The sequence below is a fragment of the Vulpes vulpes genome, chromosome 12 (assembly GCF_048418805.1).
Source record: "Vulpes vulpes isolate BD-2025 chromosome 12, VulVul3, whole genome shotgun sequence".
Lineage (NCBI taxonomy): Eukaryota > Metazoa > Chordata > Mammalia > Carnivora > Canidae > Vulpes > Vulpes vulpes.
Genome location: NC_132791.1, coordinates 731,180 through 751,909, shown reverse-complemented (window position 1 = coordinate 751,909; position 20,730 = coordinate 731,180). Strand labels below are relative to the sequence as shown.

The following is a 20,730-nucleotide window of genomic DNA, read 5'->3' as shown; positions in this document are numbered from 1 at the left end:
ATGAGCCCTCATGGGATTGTTAATTTCAGTTCAAGAACCCAGGCTCAAATTATTAATACTTACAGAGTTCTTACACATAGCAGTTAAAGTAATCCCCTACTAATTCCCATATTCCCATTTCTATATTAAAAACACAAGTTCCAAATTTGAGAGTTACTGGACTTTTCAACTGAACTCTGCAGAACAGAAATAAAGCAACTTTCAACCATGTGCATTCTACTTGTAGTATACAAACCTAAGGTGTTTTTTTTTAATTTAAGATTTGCCTTTATTTTTTTATGAACATCCCCTGGGGTAAATAATGAGGCTTTCATCCTCCGTCCCTAAAAACTCTTTTGAGCAGCTAGAGTCAAAGTTTACTTTTTCTCCCACTTACAGTTCTCTGTGCTATCCCAGGCTATGCCAAAAAGGAGTAGAAAAGTAGAAAAACAGTTCTACATGGAATATTTTTAGGGCTTTACTCAAATAAAACCAGTCCAGAAGGGAAAGGAAGCCAGGCTTATGTAAATAATATATACTTTACATATTTCAAAGTCTTGTATCCTGAGATACAAGTTCTATGTATTCATAGAACTCTCTATTCCTATCTTAAAGCTGTCTAGTGTATTAGGTTATGCAGTTGCTTGATTAACAAGTAGTTTTAGAGAAAATGTAAAACAGGCATCTGAAAGCAGGAGTGCTGCTGCAGACGACAATGATAAAAATAATGAGCCATCACTGATTGAGGGCCTGTATCATATAGGCCTAGAATATAGATATGTTCTCTAATCCTCAAAATAAACCCTACTAGGTAAAGTCCTGAGCCTTGTTTTACTATTGAGGGAAATCAGAGAGGCTAGTTATTGTCCACACTTAGTAAGTCAGGCTGATTTATACAAAGCAAGACTTTTCCTGCTGTATCATGGTACCTACCACTCCCTAAGTCTGAATCTAAATTTATTTGCACAAGAAATTTGCACACCAAACAACTTGATACCTACTTGGGTATCGAGCTTCATTCTGTAGATTCCAATCACCACAATTCACCATTTATTTAGGTTTTTCACCCCAGTAAGCTGTTTCTGCCTTGCCCAAAATAAACTCCACCTAAGAAAAGTGCTCTCTTTTCTTACTGCCAGTAAATTTCAGGTTTCCCTTAACAAAAGCTAAGAGTTCTCATGGCTTGAAGAGAAACTGCAGCCTAGCAAGTCCGAGGTTCCTAGAGATGCAAGCCCAAACATTGTGATGCTTTTTAAAGCTTAGCTACAATTTGTACTGATCATAGTGAAGAAGATGAGCCTTGATTTTAAAATGCAACAGAAATACACATTACCAAGTGTGTCTCTTAAGTAATTTCAGGAAGAAAAAAAGAAAGAAAGAAAAGAAAAGAAAAGAAAAAGAAAGAAAGAAAGAAAGAAAGAAAGAAACCCAACACACACGTGTTTACACAAGACCATCCCAAGGTACTCAAAGATCTAGCAAAGTAAATCTGTATTCATCAAATATGAAGTTCAAGAATATGTTATTACTCAACAAGAAGGAACGAGTCAATCCAAGTCTCCCTATTTATAAAGGATATAATTGCCTTCCAAAGAACTGATAACAACATTTTATTAGCTGACTTCCAAGGCTTTAAAAATGTTAATCAAAATATGCTTGCTCCTCATTTCTCTATAGACAAATTATTCAGTAAACAGAAGAATAAACAGTCACTTAAAATGACAGTGTTTGCTGAACCCACCAACCTATAAGGTATCTTGGAATACCTAATCACTTCATAATATCCCATAATCATAACATAGTTAAGTGTTCTCAAAGTAGTTGCTATCCCTGTAAGTGGACTTTCCCTTCATAATTCTGCTCTGCATATTCAAAAGACTGATTTAAGCAGGCGTCTTTCTCCCTGGAGAATATGTTCCTTAGTTGTTGATGTTAAAAAAAAAAAAAACACACAACAAAGAAAACCCCATGAGTAGCTTTATGAATCCTGATAAAGTGATTGACTAGTCTAGATACCGTGCTTCACTTTTCCTGGGTAGATTTTAAAACAAGAAAGGAGGTGCTTTCTCTCTCTCTCTCTTTTTTAAATATAGAAGAGAGTGGGAAAGTTTGTTGTGAGACTGCGCTGGTAGTGCTTTCCCTGTTACTCATGGCCCAGCGCCAATTTCTGCATGTATAAGAATTAAATCACTCAGCAAATATAAAGCTCTCCCTGTGTGACTTCTTTTACAGAATAAAGTCTCTACAACACCCCCTTTCATAGTCTCCCTCTGTTAAAGACTATTGAATGCTTTTCGAAGCAAAGGTCAATGATATAAATGCAATGAAATCAAAGAAGGGGTGGGGGTGGGGGGGTGGGGGGGAAAGTCCTGTTAACAGACCACTCATGCTAATCCATAGATTTGAAATGAAAGAACCAAAGACCCATAGCTGTGTATCTGGAAAATAATGGCATAGAACTAGATTTTGAACAGAAGTCAGAATCTATACTACTGAATTCAACTAACAAGGAATTTAAGATAGAAATTGCTCATCTGGTGTCACTTTTTATAGACATGAGTTAGCTACTAGTAAAGTACTAATATAGTGTGGAGAATTATATCAGAAAGAAGAATACAGAGTTATTTATAAAGGAAGCACAAGCATCGTGCAACTAAGCCATACTAAGTATAACTAAGTATGTACTATACAGTTTTTAATTTTCCCAAACAGGATTCTCAGATTTTCTTAGGGTTTCAAGTGCTTAGTTATAGAATTTATCACACTCATAAGTGTGCAAGCCACTATTACACGGTTTGAACACTTAAAAATAATCCTTAAAGGGCACTTGGCTGGCTCGGTCAGAAGAGCATGCGACTCTTGATCCTGGGGTCATGAGTTCAAGCCCCATGTTGGATGTAGAGATTACTTAAATAAATAAAACTTTTAAAAAACTCTCTCTTAAAACATGAATAATATATTTTCTGACATGAATTCATTAACTTTTCAAAAGGGAATTCAGTAGTATATCACATTTCAAGATTTGGTACGTATTTGTGTCATGCAAGTACTAACCAAAATGTCTTCTTAAAGGTTCTGTTCTGTTTAAGACGAGTAGATGGAGCATCTCCAGAATTTCCATTATTTTATAACAGTATTGACTAGGGTGGGAAGGGTGGAACACAGGGAGGAAGGTATCAGGGTCTATGGAAAATTCATAGCCTAAGGAGACAGAGAGCTTGGTTCATGTTCCAGCTCTGCTAGTAACGAGCTGGGACCACGGGCTTATTCTGTCTTAGACTCAGTATTCTCATTTGTAAAATGAAGACGATTATACCAAACTTTGTAGGGTTATTGTGAGAATTAAAGATGACATACCCAGGGTACTCAGCATAGCATCCAGCACGTAATCAATACTCAAGAATAAAAGAATTATGAAGATGATGACAGTAATACTAGATCCTGAATTTTTTCTGAAAATTAAAGGAAAATGGTCTGGACTCTCTAACAGACAAAGGCAGACAAGGCTGTTATTTATTTTTAAAATTCTGTTAACAAACCTAGAAAAATTGCAATAATTTATGGGGTAATTGTTAGTTTGGAGCCAAAAGGTGGCTAGGAAAAAAGAGAGTACATTATGAAAACCTGGTAGAAATGATTTGGGGAAAGAAAATTCTTTTTTTTTTTAATTATTTATTTATTTATTTATGACAGTCACACAGAGAGAGAGAGAGAGAGAGGCAGAGACACAGGCAGAGGGAGAAGCAGGCTCCATGCACCGGGAGGCCGACCTGGGATTCGATCCCAGGTCTCCAGGATCGCGGCCCTGAGCCAAAGGCAGGCGCTAAACCGCTGCACCACCCAGGGATCCCGGGAAAGAAAATTCTAAAATTGAGAAGGGAGGGGTGCCTGGGTGGCTCAGTCGGTTAAGGCATCTGATTTTGGCTGGGGTCATGATCCCTGTGTTGGGCGCCCTGCTCAGTGGGGACTCTGCTGGTACCCCCTCCCTTTGCCCTTCCCCCCACTCATGCTCCTGAGGGTGCTCTCTCTCTTTCTCAAATGAATAAAATCTTTTAAAAAAAATTTTTTTAATGATAAAATCAAGAGGGAAAAGGATTTCAAAAGCCTATATAAGGTGGGACCTGAACCAATGAGATCTGATGTGTTTTTGTACAAACTAGCTAATTGATTAAATTTTTAAAAGATTTTATTTATTCATTCACTAGAGACACAGAGAGAGACCCAGGCAGAGGGAGAAGCAGGCTCCCTGCAGGGAGCCCGATGCGGACTCCATCCCGGGACCCTGGGGTCACGCCCTCAGCCCGAAGGCAGATGCTCAACCGCTGAGCCACCCAGGTGTCCCTAATGACGTAATTTTTTCTAAATTGTCAAATGTCTTAGTATGTTTTATGTTATCAAAAACATTGTTTTCTTCCTAAGAGTTGTAAGTGACATGTGCACGGCATATCCTTAGATACTGTTATCAACATGAACTTAAGAAGTCGTAGAGTAACTAAAAAGATACAGTTCTAATTAGAGGAAATACATTTATTTATGGTTATTCAGAAGCCTTGCTTTTTCCTCCTTCTTCCTCACACAGTTCACATATTGGCACTCTGACATGGAAAGAACAAGAAACAGAAAAAATGGATAATTAGAGGTATCAATTTTCTTCTTCTGTCTTTTCTTTAATAGCAAAAAACAATTTAGTGTAGGGGCGCCTGGGTGGCTCAGTCGGTTAAGCCTCTGCCTTCTGCTCAGGTCATGATCGCAGGGTCCTGGGATCCAGCCCCCAAGGCCCCCCTGCTCAGTGGGGAGCCTACTTCTCTCCCTCTCCCTCTGCTGCTATTTCCCTCTCTCTCTCAAATAAATGAAAATCTTCTTAAAAAATAAAATAAAAAATAAAAACAATTTAGTGCAGAAACAGAACTACTAGTTAAAACACTATGAAATTAACAGAAAATTTCTGATTATAAGTTCTCTCAATATATTAAAAATAATATTAAGAGGAAGCTGGAAAAAGGTTTTCTAACTAGAAAAAAGTTTTACACGGGAAAACAAAGAAAACGAAAAGTTATTTGCAATACTTCATGTCTGTGTCATGGCTGTGAAAGGTAATAAAAATAGTTTCTCCTTTTGGTTATGAAAGAAACTCAATAATTAGACATTTTGGCAAAAGATCATCTGCATTAAGCATTCCTCTGTCTTTCTACCATGGAAAAAGACCATTATGCAATGAGCAAAGCTCCTTTGCTGGAGGAAAAAAAAAGATAGCTTTATTGTTGAAAACATTGGGCTATTATACTAAACATTCCTTGTATTTTTGCGGGCAAATAGTCTAAAATATTCTTAGAGAAAATCCATATTCAGACAGAAATTCTTAACACTCAGAAAGGGTATTGCCTAAGTGCAAAAATATTTTCTGATAGTCGATCTTACCAAAATCAAATTTAAAAGCTAATTTGAAAAGTCAGAAATAAAACTTAATGGCAAAAAAAAAAAAAAAGTGTCATGTTTCCAGAGCCATAACTTGAGAAGGTTTAACTCAATTCAATTAGGAAAATTATTTCTTATTTCCTTCACTTTTTGTAATGGAATAAATACAGCCCTAAGAATACTCAAACCCACACAATTACTCCATTATTTGATAGAGATTTCTTCTTTTTAAAAGTCATTTTGAAAAGAGAAAAAAGAAAAAGCATCATCTTCCTGAAAAGGCGATGCTTCTCAAATACATTAACACTGTATTCTTTTGTAACCATTTGTAAAAGGTTTGCTTAATGAAAGGGTAATTTTTAAAAATTCTTTTTTAATTGGAGTTCCAGTTAGTTAACATACAGTGTAATATTAGTTTCGGGTACAGAATTTAGTGATTCAACACTTCATACAACACCCGGTGCCCCTCACAAGTGCCCTCCTTAATACTCATCGCCTGTTCGCCCCCCCTCCGGCAACCATCAGTTTGTTCTCTATGGTTAAGAGTCTGATTCTTGGTTTGCCTCTTTTTTCTCCCTTGGCTCATTTGTTTTCTTTCTTAAATTCCACACATGAGTGAAATCATATGGTATTCGTCTTTCTCCGACTGACTCACCTCACTTAGCATTATACTCTAGCTCCATCTACGTCCTTACAAACGGCGAGATCTCATTCTTTATGGTGGCTCAGCAATATGCCGCACATTGTGTGTGTGTGTGTGTGTGTGTGTGTGTGTAAATGTGTGTACACCACACACCTCTCCTTTATCCATTTATCAATCAATGGATACTTGGGCTGTTTCCATAATTTGGCTGTTGTGGATAATGCTGCTGCAAACATCAGGATGCACGCATCCCTTTGAATTAGTATTTTTGTATTCTCTGGGTAAATACCAAAGTAATTACTGGATTATAAGGTAGTTCTATTTTTAATTTTTTTGAGGGAACTCCATATTGTTTTCCAGAGTGGCTACCTAGAGCACATTCTTTCTCCACATCCTTGCCTGTTATTTCTTGTGTTGTTGATTTTAGCCATTCTGACAGGTAGGAAAGAGGTGATAACTTATTGTAGTTTTGATGTGTACTTCCCTAATGATGAGTGATGTTGAGCATCTTTTCATGTGTCTGGTGGCCATCTCTATGTCTTCCTTGGAAAAATGTCTATTCATGTCTTCTGCCCAATTTTAAATTGGATTTGTCTTTTGGGTGTTGAGTTTTATACATTCTTTATATATTTTGGATACTAACCTGAAAGGGTAATCATTAACACTTGGTCTGTGTACACGCTGTGTTCCAAAAATTAACTCAACTTGTAGTACCTAGAGTTTAGGATTCATTTTCTCACAGAAATGACAGCATAAATGGTGCCTCAGTTTCCAGATGAGTAAACAAAAACCTGTTTAATTCAAAATATTGATACTAACAGTGCTAAGGACCAAGGCTTTATACACAAGTCCTAAGCCTTTGATTTCTAAACCTTGTAGGGAATGAAGTAGTCAGGGGGCAATGCTAAAATTACTGAGTTCCCACTGTGAGATTACAAAGTGCATGGCACAAGGTTTATATATGCATGAGTTATGTTCATTCTTACCATAATTCTAGGACACTCGTAAGTATCAACTGTGCCACTATCTAGCTGTTTGTTGAACAAATTAAGTTTTCACATCTGAAAGATAAGAATCTCTTATTAAATGATTGTGAAAACTAGTTAAAACTATATATTTAAGTGCCAAATATTAGTAGCTCTCTATATGGTCAAATTGGGGATAGTCAACATCTCCAAGCAATGGAGCTTCCATGACAGGAGCTGACTCAATTTTCAAGGTCACGCACCTAGAGGGAGATCAGAATTAGAACCCAGGTTTTCTGCAAACTAATACCTGTTCTTTTTCTGTCTCTCTCCTCTATGTTATAGATTAACTCTGTGTACTTAATGAAAGCAAGACAGAAGAAAAGTCTGTTTTGTTTAACCCCAATTTTCTATTATGACCTTGCTAAAAAAGCCTCTTTAGCTTAAAAAATCCTCACATAAACAAAGAACAGAGACTGGAATGCCTCAGATAAGCCTACTTGTTATTACTTCTGGTTTTCTTCTGCATATAAGCTGACCTTAGATTTTTCGGGGCAACATACTGTTCACTAGATCAGTGGTTCGGATTGCTAGGCCTTATCTCAGAATTTCTGATTCAGTTGGTTTGGGATTGGGTGCAAGAATTTGCATTTCTAACCAATTCTTAGGTTATGCTGATATTGGTCTGGGGGTAGGTCTTGAAGAATCACTGTACTAGATTAACTGTAAAAATGTCACTATACTGACTTCACTCTACTTTTCATGTTCCTAGACCTGACTGGTAAAGTTACTTCATACCCAACTCTGAGCTTAGTGTTTACCCCTTAATTTGGTATCAATTCTGACCTAGGAAGAGGACACTCAAAGCAATCACCCTTAGTGAACTGTCATTAAGTTTCATTCGCTACTAGGTTTTTTTGTTTGTTTGTTTGTTTTTGTTTTTTTTTTTACCTTAGTCCCCCGTATTCTCAATGGCTGCATTATAACTATTGTCCCTAATTTCTTGATGCCTCCCTCCTGGTCCTAGTGGTCCTGCATCCCCAATTTCCACCCCAATGAGTAGGTTCATAACACTTGCTTTCAGATCTCCCATATGTCAAATATCTGCCATTTAAGCCCCAGAAAGTCAAGTAGACTCAACTTTGATATTTATAATGTCCTAATTCCTGCCTTTCAAATGATTCTCTATAGATGCTCTCAATACTTCATGCTGCCTTTTTCTATACAATACTTAACTTCTTTGTACCCCAGATCTGACTTCTAGATTTAGGTCTCCATCGGCCACTCGTTATGTCGATGAATCATGCTCACCCATACCTAGACCTGTACTTGCACTGAGACTCACACTGCCATATCTAATCTTGCCCATTCTATTTTAGGGTACAGTGGGGAGAGCCTTGGAGTCAGAGAGACCCGGGCTCAAATATAAGCTCTGCCACTTATTAATTATGCCATATTGCTAAGTAACTCAGCTTCTAAGAGCAAGATAGCCAAGTTGCTCTGAGAAGTCAGAGGTTATATGTGTAAAACATCAAGAATAGAGGTTTAGGGCAGCCCGGGTGGCTCAGCGGTTTAGCACTGCCTTCAGTCCAGGGCGTGATCTTGGAGACCCAGGATCAAGTGCCACGTCAGGCTCCCTGCATGGACCCTGCTTCTCCCTCTGCCTGGGTCTCTGCCTCTCTGTGTGTGTGTGTCTCATGAGTAAATAAATAAAATCTTAAAAAAAAAAACACATGGACTATATCATACCACAGAATTCATTTAATATGTAAAAACCCATAATAATGGAATTGACAATTTTTTAATTAGCCCTATATACTTTGAATATCAAAATAATCATGGCTAAAGCTCTTATAGCCTTTTTATAGGAAATCTAGAGAAACTTCAAGATCTCTCTCTGGGATTGCAAATTTAGATATTTTGAGTGGAAGTCAAATCCAAGGAGAAAAAAAAGATGAATAGTCCCATATTTCCTCTACCCTCTAGGAAACACATTTCTAGCTATATAAAAAAAAAAAAACCCTCTGAGATGGAACAAGTCATGCTGATTTAATTTTCTTTCAGGGGACACAGGGGAAGACAAAGCCTTCTCTGTGGGAACAAGCATCCTTCTATTTCAGCCTAAGTCTACTAGCATAAGGTTTAGAAGCTCTTCTTTTAAAACTTTAGAGAAAAAATGTATTTAAAACATTAAAACGGGCTATGAATTTGATTATATATTCTAACCTCAATGTCATACATCTAAAGTGGCAGATCTTCATGCAAGCAAAGTTAATTTCCTTACTCTGATTCCTCTTCTGGACCTAGGGTTAAGAATGATCACTACGACCAACTAACTATGTCTTCATCACAAGACAATTATACTATCCGATTCCTTTGACTGCTCTAAATAACAATTCTATTAACTTTTTACTTGTATATAATATTAGTTTTTTTTTTAAGTGTAAAGATGGTACAGAGGGTTCTTGTTATACTATTTACCCAACTTCCCCTAAGGTTAATTTCTTATATAACCATGGTAAATTCATCAAAACTGAAAATTAATATTGCTATAATACTGTTAACTGCACTCTAACATTATCAGATTCCCTAATTTTTATATTAATGTCCCTTTTCTGTGCCAGGAACCAATGTGAGATATCACCTTATATTTGTTTACTGGTCATGTCTCTTCAGCCTCCTCCAATCTGACAGTTTCTTGGTTTTTCCTTGTCTTTTATAACCTTGAAGCTTTTGAAGAGTACTGGTTATTTTCTAAAATGTTCCTCAATTTGGGTTTGTCTGATGTCTTGTCATAATTTGACTGAGATTATGAATTTTAGTGAAGACTATCACAGAGGTAACACGCCTTTCTCATTCACTGCATCATATTAGGGGGTACATGACTTCTTGCTGATGATGTTATCTTGGGCACTCAAATGACAAGCTTCCGTGCTAGGAATCTATACGGTAGCTAAACTTAGGATGGTTATCAGGCTTATTGATAAAACAAGCAGAGGTTCAGCCACTCAATAAACACTCAAAAAATAAAGGAAAGGGAGTATAGTCAGAGGGGTATTGGTTTGAGCCTATTTCTGCCACTACTAGTTGTCTATTTTGGAGCAGATTACTCAAGTCTGTTTCTTCTTCTGTAAAATGAGACTCCTAGCACTTCAGTTGTTATTTTATCCTTACAAGTTAGCACATATAAAGCACTTAGCCGGGCACAGAGCAAACATTCAATAAATGTTAATGCTGTTCATTCTGGGATTCATGGTGGTAGTAATAATGTTACTATTATTTGCCAACCTGTGAGGTATTTTCATCTGAGAAAGAAGTCAATTTTTAGAACAGAAAAACACGATGTGTTTACAAGATTTTTACACTTCTTATGTGTAGTGAAATCTCCTATCCAAGAGATGCTTAACTGGAGATTAAATTGTGGTTTCTTTCTTCTTCGGCAAGAGAAGTTTCCAATTGCTTTGCCCTTTGGACAGGGGTAGAAAATAATCTTGAAGCAGATTCTCCCGGCTGGGTGAAGAATCTCTTGTTTAGGCTTCTCTTAGTTGTGTTAAGTACAGAGTGAATAGGCCCCACTGTCCTAAGAGAAAGGCTTAGCAAGAACTTTTTAAAAGATTTGTATTTATTTATTTATTTGAGAGAGAGAGGGCATGAGCAAGGGGAGCAGCAGAGGAGAGGGGAAGTAGGCTCCCCACTGAGCAGGGATCCCAATGCAGGACAAGAGATCATGCCCTGAGCCAAAGGCAGATGCTTAAGCAGACTGAGCCACTCAGGCACCCCTAGCAACAGCTTTTTTTTATCAGGGAAAGAGGGGGATTTGGGGTTAAGTGAAACATTCTACAAAATGTCCTCAACTGGAACTCTTGGAGCCGGCTTGCACACTAGGACACAGCTGCATGTATAAACCGAAGGAGCTGATTGTTAAGACCTAGAACTCTGGAACCCTAATTAAGAGCATCCTTGAAAGAACTTGGCACTGAGGAGTGGGTTCATCCTCCCTCAAAGAATCACTGCTGCCTCTTCAAGGATCTGGACCAGTGAAAGCATCACTATGGTAGTGAGCAAGCCTCATCGGTCAGGCTGTTCAACCTGGCCATGCCCTACAGGAGTGAGAGACAGTAACGGCAGTGAACTGTTCAGAATCATGTTCCCTTGACACTCAGCATCAGAGGACTAACTCCTAGAGTCACTGGAAAATGAGTAATTAATTGTTGGAGAATGGGTTGCCTCAAAGGGAAACAGGTTGCTATTGAGGCATGAGTGCCAGGGTAAGTAACTGGAAAAATAAAAGAGATTTACGCCTATATCTGAACCTTGTTTGTGGAAAAGTCTGTCATTTATATAACCATTCAACTTCCCCCATATCTATTATATTCGCTACCCCCACAGGCCTCTCTACAAAGATTAATAGTTTTTTAAAGTCTCAAAAGGTAAAGGGCCCTTGGATTTATTTTTGGCAACACAGAAAGAACATGCATGTGGGGACCCTGCTTGACACTCAGCAGCAAGGCTCAGCGGGGAATCTAAATTCCATGCAATGCAGCGGGTGGCAGCAACCACTGAAGCATGTAGGGAAGCAGATTCGGTCTCCGCGGCCCGCAACAAAGGGAGAAGGGGAACACAGGCATTGAGTGTGGGCCTGAGAAGCAACCCTGGGACTGAGCGAGTCCTTACATTCAACAGAGAAATACAAACCACGTTTAGATCTGTGTGTATGTAGTTGTGCAAAAGTCAGAGCTTGGTAGAGAATTATGCACAGAAACCCTGCTATCACGGGGCATATGACCATTTTCACTATCGTCCACTCTCATTATTCTGTTGTCCCTAATTATTACCCTAAATTTGGCCCTCACCGGTTATCATTCTGCCTCTAATCCCCCCTACTTATATCCATCCACTCTACTACTGCTAGGACACAGTGCCGGTATTACTTCTGCTTAAAGGCTGCTTCATGAATAAAAGCCAAATCATTTGTCTGGCCCTGGAGGCCCTCTGTGACCTGACCCCAACAGGACTTGCCAGATTTATCTCCTCTGCCCCCACCTCCCTTCCACCTTACATCCTGTGTAAGCACATCTCTGGGACATTAATCTTGCTCTTTCCTGTTCTATAACATCCTTTCCCACCTTGTTCACTTCTGTAAGCCTAATCCTTTCCTATCTTCGAAACTGAGGTCAAAACCTATTTCTTCTAGAAATCACTTCAATGAGATCTCCCAGATTCTTCATCCCCTTAACATTTTATCTTTATAGTTTATGATGTCAGCCAATTTGTACTTCACATTATAAATATTTATATACATTTTTTTAGTGTCCTTACCAGACCAGATGCTCCTTTGGGATAAGACCCATTGTCTTATTAATCTTCTATTCCCCACATGGTCTATTCAAATATCCTGCACATAGTTTGTTAACTAAATAAATACCTTGATACCAAATACCACAATTTATATGAACATGATTATTTGTATTATTGGGATATATACAACTACATATTCGGAGGAGTCTCTCAGCAGAAGCAAAATAAATGACCTTTTAATATCATCATTAACCAAAATTTAACTTTAAAATATTTCTTTAAAAACCCCAAACTGGCATAAAAGTGGCTTAATAAAATAAACAAGCAGAAGAACCTGCAACACGGCTTAGGGAAAGGACCATGTTTGATCAACAGCAACTATATCAATTCACTGTGACATGTTAATGTTCTCAAAGGTCACCAATAACTAGAAGAAAGATGTGGGGTTTTTTTTTCATTCATTTGACTACAGCTGTTATCTAGTTAATAATTAGAAGACCAGGAGGACAGAGCATGTCCTGTATTGAATGGAGGATTTAAGATTGAAGTGTACTGAAAAACACAGAGCCATGTAAACTGTAGCCATCTAAACATACATTATTTATACTTAATGCACTTGGTGCCTTTTTCTGAATAAGTCCTTGTCTGGCCATTTATTAATGTTCAAATTGTAGTCTAATTTATTTTACATGAACTTAACATGATACTTGGTGTAATGTGTTTAAAGTATCTTCTAACACAAACCATCGGTACTGTACGAACATTTACTGAAACTAAGTAATCACACTAGGATAAAGGCTGAGATCAATTACTTGCTTTTGACTAAGATGGCTGGCTACCTTTTAAAATTCTACCCTCACAGAAAAACTATAGAAGTAAATAAAAAATAATAATTTAAACTAGAGACTGGTACAAATGCAAGAATGATAACTGGGGCATAGAATAAAATTATTTTTAAATAAAGCCAAAGCTATAAGGCTTTGTTTTATTTTCCTAAGAAATAGCATAAGAATATGCTAGAAGATTTCTTGAGTTTGGCACACAATGTGTATGCAACTATCTATCAGACATTTCTATTTGAATATTTCACAATCACTTCAAAATGAACATGTTTGAAACCTAACATCATCTCCCTCCAACTTGCTTATTTACCTGTATTCTTTTACTAGTTAATGGACTATCTCCTTACTCATGTGCCCAAGCCCGAAAGAAACACAGGAGTCATCTCTGTCTCCCCCCCTTACTTCATACATACAAACAACCACTTAGCCCCGTACATTTTATTCTACAAAAACCTCTTATATCGGTTCCCTCTTCTCTTGCACCATTGCCAATGCCCATGCCAGTGTCTCAGGTCAGGCCTTTAACTTGTCTTGAATGGATTGTTGCAATAAGCCTTCTCACCACTGATCTTCCCTGAGCACACTCTCTCCATCTACCAGACTTCTGACAGAGTGATTTTTCTTAAAAGAAAATCGAATATCACTCCTTATACTGTATTCTCTAATGGATAAAATTTGCATCCCTTCAATGGACAAAATTAGGCCCTTTATAGTCGGGCTCTGTTTATTCTTCATTCATTCATTCATTCTATTCATTCATCAAGGATTTACTGAATCTATTTTGTGCCAGGCACTGTTTTAGGTGTTAGAGATACAACAGTAAACAGACAAAAGTCTCATCTCTTATCATTGCCCACTCTCCTTCAACCCTTCCTCTCCATCACTAACAGGCGTTCTTGCCTCTGAGAAATAATGAGGCACTTGCATTCTACTGAAGATGGCTTGTTCTTTCATATGAATTTCTACTCATCTTTCTGGTCTCAATTTAGATGCAACTTTGGCTCTTAAGACTTCCCTGAATCTCCTGTGCACTTTGTGAATACTCATATTTTGTTTACATTTCTAGCCTCCACTGATAATGTCTTCGGACACATAGCTGGCAGATGCAATGCCTTTATTAAATGAGATGAGTGAATAAAAATGACACAGCTTTTCTCAATTGTTAATTATTTCTCGTAATCAAATAACTTTTTCTTGATCTCCCGGAATTATATGCAGAGTAATAAAGAAGAGTTTACACAAGCAGCTGTTACTCCCAATTATGACACAAGTGATGATTTTCTGAGCCCCATGTGAACGTGAGCCTCAGAGGATTGCCATCTTTCTATTTGACATTTATTTCATTATAATTTGACTTCATGAGTAAAATTCTGCCCTCTGTCCTGGGGCATATTCCCATAATTAAAATGCAAAATAATAAATATTTCAACATACACTCACTGTACAGCAGCAACCACAGATTTTATGTAAAAGGACATTACACCACTATAGAACTTGTTTGTTATCTTATAGAGTCTAAAGTGATGCACCTTGCATACTAACGTACTATGAATGCATTAAAAAAACTCAAATCAGTATATATAAATATAAAACCAGTCCTGACAATATTTTAAGGGCTGTAGTAAGAGCTTCAGGCTCTCACTAAGCAAGCTGATTTCTGAGATAAAATGTTATCTGATTTCTCCACCCACTTATTAAACATATGTCCAAACATAAATCCAGGAAAACATTAAAAATGCATTGCAAAAGCAAAAAATGAAAAGTTAAAACATTATAGACCAACTCTTTCCCAATTAAACAGGTTGGAACACCAGTGGTGCTGTGAGGGGGTGGCCATCTGTCAGTACATAAAGGACTCTGTGTTTGCACATAAAGACATTGCTCAACCCACATCTGGCTCCCGTAGCCAAGTTCTACCCTCACTAGGGCAACTCCCACTGAAAATATAGGAGTATAAAGAATAGGGAGATGAATTTTTTAAAAGCCAGATGTTTGTTCCATGGCCATTAGATGTCCAAGAGAATCAGGATAGAATTGAGTCCACTTTTCTACTTCTATTTATACCTAAGAAGAGAACAGGGAAGTGGAAACAGAAAAAGAATTTGAAGAGCTGTTAGATCAGATTTCTTACCTCCTTGTATAATCTTAGCAAATGCACTTGAATTTGCATGTTTTTCTTCCTTCCGATAAGGTCTTCTTCTCAGCCCTTCCCAAATCATAACTGAGAAGGCTCATCGCAGTTCCCACCTCCTCTGAAAAGCCTTTTTCCTTATTACTTCAGTTTATTATTTTCCCACTCTAAACTATTCTACTTAGAAATTTAGCATATATTTATTTTTTAAAGAAGTTTTTTTAAAAGACTTTACTTATTCATGAGAGATAGAGAGAGAGAGAGAGAGAGAGAGAGAGAGAGAGAGAGAGAAAGAGGAATAAAGAGGAAGGGTCACAGGCAGAGGGAGAAGCAGGTTCCATGCAGGGAGCCCGGTGTGGGACTCGATTCCAGGACCCCGGGGTCATGCCCGGAGCCGAAGGCAGATGCCCAACCACTGAGCCACCAAGCATCCCTAAGCATATATTTAAAAACTGTTTTGAAAAAAAAAAAACTATTTTGTATTGGCTTCTAATAGTTTTATGCCCTTTAGTCCAGTGTAGATTATAGGTTTCTAGATAAGAGCAAAAGCAATATTGTTTTACTCCAAAATTTTTGCTCCTCTTTGTGAGTCACCAATTCTATAATCTAATATATCCCAAACTCTAGATCCAAGTTGCAAATGTTTCAATCCCAATGCTTTTACTTACTGGTCATTACATCGTAAGTTAGGCAATTTGCCTAACTTCCAATTTTTTTCTTGTGCAAATGAGAATTATTATAATAGTGCCTAGCTGATATGGCTGATGTAGGGATTAAATCAAGTGCTACATGCAAAGAAAGGGCTTAGGATAGTGCCCAGTGTGTATTTGATTAACTTTAACTATCATTATTATTATTATTAAAAAATATACATCATTGGGGCATCTGGGTGGCTCAGTTGGTTAAGCGATCAACTCTGATTTCAGCTCAAGTCACGATTTCAGGTTGTAAGATCGAGCCCTCATTTGGGCTCCAAGCTTGACATGGAGCCTATTTAAGATTCTTTCTCTTCCTCTCCCTCTGTCCTTCCCCACTCATGCTCTCTCTCTTAAAAAAAAAAAAAATATATATATATATATAGACATATATATGTATAGATATAGATATGTAGATTGTCCAATTTTAAGAGGTTTAATATGTGAAAATGGAAGAAAATAAACTTTTTTTTTCCCTGTTAAAATGAACAATTTCTTCTTTAGCCTACCAACAAAAACAAATACCCAATCCCTCCTCATGCACAAGACAGGTGGACTTGATCCTCCTCTTTGGTGAGTCACCAATTCTAGTCTTCACATTTAAAAAAAAAAAAAAAAAAAAGATTCAACCTCTAGGGAGTTTTGAGGTGAATCTATGTGCCAGGCACAATGTAAGTGGACACACAGACACAAAATAAGTCTCACAAAAATCCTTCATGTTGCATATATTATTTTACAGATGAAAACACTGAGGCTCAGAGAAGTCAGATATCTTTTTTTTTTTTTTTTGAGTTCAGATATCTCAATGAAGGTCATGTAGTTAGTGAATGCCTAAACCAAGAATAGAATCAAAGTCACTAATTTCAGATTCTACTTCCTTTCTACTGCACATACACTACTTGCCTACAATTTCCTTTTTTCTTAACTCATATATAATTTATAGCAGAGCAGAACACAGAGGTGTTTCCTCATATTTTACCCACATGTTCTTGCCAAAGTACATAGTCCTGCAACTTCCCATTTCTGTTCTTCTGGGCTTATGTCAATTTAACTTCCTTTCTGGTAGCAAGAAATGCAATGTTTACAGCTAGGTTTAGAGCTCCTGAGCTTTCCTTCTAAAGACTTCCTTTGAGTACAGGTTTTTAAAGGACTTCAATGATGTGCTGTTTGTTCTGAAAACTTGCCTGACATTCTGAAAAACATTGTTAAAATTTTTTAAGTTAAATATTACTCTGCAGTAAGTCTTAGGAAAGGATAATGGACTTACCTCAAAAAATTAACATACCTATCTTTAAGGCCATAGGCAATCAAGAAATAGGGCAAGTAAAACAAAGTTTCGTGGAAGCAAGGAGGAATGCTAATTGGAAGAGAGGTGAAAAAATGGAAAGGCCAAACATTGTTGAGATCATCTACAGATACCTCAATCAACCAGGATTTTGACAGTTGTGGCGGCAGAAAGACAACAGTGAGCCACGTGCGAGACGTTAGGGGTAGTACCCCGTAGGGGGACAGCAACACAGAGGGTGAACAGCATGCTCTGTTGCTATGAGCTTCGGAGGCAGCGTGTTTAGAAAGGGAGAAAGGAGAGCACTCTGGAAGTGGCAACGAGGAGCAAGGAAGGTCATCTATTCCGATTCCAGGTCCAGAAATAAGAGGAGTGAGAGAGGAAACAGGCATGACTTTTAAGGGCTGCGGGGAAGCAAGGTCCTTTCAGATGTCAGTTGGAAGATGATGGTAAAGATGTGAGAAATCAACATACTTTGTATGCAGGTATTCTAAAATTACGTTACTCATCCCCCCCCCCCCAAAAAAAAGACCTACTAAGGACAATAGAACCAACCCATCGGGTACACAGAGAAAACAGTCCATACAGATTAAGTAATAATAACACAGGTATCTTCCACCTCCTGCTTAACATCAATCATCCATTACTGAAAATCATATATTCTACAAGAAATGCCAAAAAAGAACCTATTTTCCAATATTTCAAGTGAAAATTATTATAAATTGTAATTGTAAATTTTAATTCATTACATATCAACCCAAAACTACTAACCAACTTCTTAAAGTGTAACTAAAACACAGTAAAGCACCTATAAATAAGTAGCAAGCTCCCCTGTAAGGATGTAAAATGCTTACAAAATCACTTCCTGATCAACAGCAATTCCCATGCTTGTTACCCGTTGCCTAATACGCAGTAACATGCTGCACATCCTCTTTGTTGACATGTGGTGCACTTTACAAACTGTTTACATGTGATTGTGACATTACACTCATTAAAACTGGAATTTAACACAAGACTTCCCACATGTTACTTTAAAATGCTGTATATGGTATTACTGAGTTTCTGGAATATAAATACAAATTTTTCTTATATAACCATTGGCCAAAACACATTGAACTGAGAGATAAGAACATCCTAGGGTATTTGGGTTAAATACTAAGAGGCTTTCTACTAAGAAAAACAACTGTGCAATTGTGAAGTCATTCTGCTTCACAGAGTAAGCACTGGCTTATTACATTTGTTCAACTGGGTTGATGGTAGCTTTAGTGTGTAAAGTTATGCAGGTTTACCATTCCCTCGAAACATCAAAATTCTCATGTTCAAAGTAGGAAAATAACAGGGCTCTCCTCAAGGGAGTTTTTTAAAGACTTACATGAGATAATGCATATAAAGCAGTTAACACAGTGACTAGCATATAGTACATGCTCAAAAAACGGTTTCTAGAATTATTTTTATTGTTTATCTAGAAAGTATAGATCGTAAAAATTTACACATGCATTTTCTTGTTTGATCATTAAGACAAAACAACTCTATACAGGGGAGAAACAGGATATGGATTATTACTGCCACTTCACAAATTAAAAGAAGTGCTTAAAAAAAGTAAAGTGACTTTCCCAAAGCTACATGGTTACCCTGCAAGATCTACCAGGACTGGAACCCCAAACCAGGAGCTGGCAAACTTTTTCTTAAAGAGCCAGACAGTATTTTAGGTTTGCAGGCCATAGAGTCTCTGTTGCAACTAATCAACTCTGTTACTATAGCACAAAAGCAGTCATAGGTAATATGTAAATAGATGAGTGCACCTGAGTTCCAAGGATACCTTATTTACAAAAACAGGCAGTGGGTTAGATTTGGTTCAGGGCTGTAGTTTACAGACCCCTGCCCTGGATCTTTGAGTTACTAGTCCAATGCATTTTCCACTACTCTCTAGTTGCGACCTATTTTCAGAACAGTGTTTAAGCCTGTGTCACTTAACCACATTAACTGTCGGGGTGAGGGTGGACGGGAATCAGAAATAATTTATAGGGGTGCCTGGGTGGCTCAGTCGCTTAAGTGTCTGACTCTTGGTTTCAGCTCAGGTCAAGATCTCATGGGTCATGGGATGGAGCCCCCCCCCCTTGAGCTCAGCGCTCAGCAGGGAGTCTGCTCGAAGATGTTCTCCCTCTGCTCTTCCCCCCACTCAAATGCATGTTCTCCCTTTCTCTCTTAAATAAATAAATCTTTAAAAAAAGAAATAATTTATAAAAGATCATTGGAAACAGTAAGGTATTACATGAATTTTATAATTAATGTTTTTCCCTTTTCTCCAGCTTTTAAAACTCTCAGTGCTCCCCTTATTTCTTTCTCCTCTAATAAAGCAGTTTGGCCCAGAAGTAAACACTGTTTTATCTCCCCAAAGTGCTCAAGAAAAAATGTGTCTGCAGAATCTTATTCTAAAGCAGTAGTCATGCCATTAGATATTAGAATGAACAAACTTCTCCAAATCTCATCTTTGAAAATGGTAAGAAAGTTGAGCCTTCTCAGGATGTCTTGCGCAAGCATGTTTTTAGGGGAGCAGGGGAGCAAAGGGAGCAATGATAAGTAACTACTATATTCTCAGCCTCAAATAACAGAATGATTATCAGTTTTCTCATTATAGAAGCTCTACGGCATGATGATAAGGACACTGGGCTTGGAATTCTAATTAGGAATTCTTCCTCAGCCACTAAGTATCCCTGTGATTTAAAAACCCACGTAAAAAGAGTTGGAAAGATAACAACACATAGCTATTTTGAAATACCAACCATCATAAGCATTATTGTTGCATCTGAAATCATAAACTTAATCAAGTTCACATCCATATTTTTAATAGAGGTACAATATCATACAATACTGTGTATCATGAGTACAGTATCATTTATAAAGCATCCAAGGTAACTACTGCTGAGTATGAAGAAATTTTTCTGCCAAGGAGCTAAAAGTTCTTTAAAAATAGGGAACCGTGGGTGGCACAGCGGTTTAGCACCTGCCTTTGGCCCAGGGCGGGATCCTGGAGACCCGGGATTGAGTCCCACGTCGGGCTCCCGGTGCATGAAGCCTGCTTCTCCCTCTGCCTATGTCTCTGCCTCTCTCTCTCTCTCTGTGTGTGACTATCATAAATAAAAAAATTTTTTAAATTAAAAAAAAAATAATCCCTCATTTAAGCTAATAGTGTTCCTTTGAAATTAAAAGAAACCAGAATGTATTACGTGATGTGTGCTAGGCATTTTACATGCATCTATTCATTTCTCCTTCACAACAACCTAGAGGAGAAACTGAGACTCAGGGAAATGAAGTAACTTGCTGAAAGCACAAAGTTCCTAAGTGGCAACAGATCTTGGATCTACATCCAGGCTAGACTGATTGTAAAGCTTGTGTTCATTACATAGCACTGTCTCTTCAGCTTTTTGATTGGGGTCCATAAAGAGCTAGCTGCCTCATACGAGGTTAAAGAATAAT

General features: G+C 37.7%; 1 protein-coding gene across 1 annotated transcript in view; it reads right to left on the bottom strand.

Moving 5' to 3' along the window:
• MEGF9 (multiple EGF like domains 9) overlaps positions 1–20,730 on the bottom strand; it is a 75,184-nt gene that overhangs the window by 14,459 nt on the left and 39,995 nt on the right. The window lies entirely within an intron of this gene.